Genomic DNA, 962 nt, shown 5'->3' with positions numbered 1-962 from the left:
CGTGACTTCCGTGACCCGCGTGGTGGGGGTCCCTTCCGTGGGTTTCCCCTACCTCTGCCGGACCCGTTTGGTGCCTACCCCTCGCTTTCCTTACGGATCGAACAACTCGGGACCAAAACATCCAAGGGGCGTCGAGCCCCCCCCTTGGAACTGCGCCCCGACCCTTCTCCCCGACATTGCTTCATCCGCACCCTCGCCCTCTATTGGCAGCTGTGCTATGCCCCCGACGCCCCCCCAGGGTCTGCAATCTCCGACTACCTCTTCCGTCCCACCGACCGGGGTCACCAACGCTTCGTGGAGCGTCCATTTTCCAGCAGCGCGTTAGCCATGCGAGTGGGCAAACACCTGGAGGAGGCTGGTGTCTACGTCGGGCAAACCCCTCATGGGTTTCGTCGTGGTACTATCCAGGCCACGCAGGCCGCTGGCGCTTCCCGCGCGGAGCTCCACGCATTCTCCCAAATTCGCAGCGCTCAAGTCCTGGAGCGTTATACCGACGCCTCTCGGCCCACTCGTGTCCCTCGCGGCTCCGGTCCCAGATCCTAGCTTCCGCCTCCTGCTGGTGCTGCCCCTCTTGGCCCTGGCGCTCGCATCGTGGCTCGTCTTCCTCCCCTCTCCCCACCACATCGACGGGCGGGTGGGCGGGTTCTGACTTGCGCTTGCTTGCATGGTTGACTGGCGAACTTGCGTTGTCTGGATTCCGCGCTTTGTTCCCAGCTAAACTTTGTAACGAACTACCGTATCAGTCCCTGTCCTCTGGCCCATTCTGGTCTGCGCCTTCCCGCGCCGCACTTGCCGTACTGCACTACAGGACGAGCACTTAATCAACATGCATTGCTTAAACGTCATCGCGTGATCCGTACTCACTACTAACTTATTGTGGGGAAGGCCATTGCGTCTGCGACCACACTCCCGCGGTACCCAAACCCTTCAAAGACAACTCCGATCAGCCCCAACACACACCG

Source organism: Volvox carteri (assembly GCF_000143455.1).
Source record: "Volvox carteri f. nagariensis unplaced genomic scaffold VOLCAscaffold_25, whole genome shotgun sequence".
Lineage (NCBI taxonomy): Eukaryota > Viridiplantae > Chlorophyta > Chlorophyceae > Chlamydomonadales > Volvocaceae > Volvox > Volvox carteri.
The sequence above is the reverse complement of the archived record's forward strand: the minus strand, read 5'-3'. Positions refer to the sequence as shown.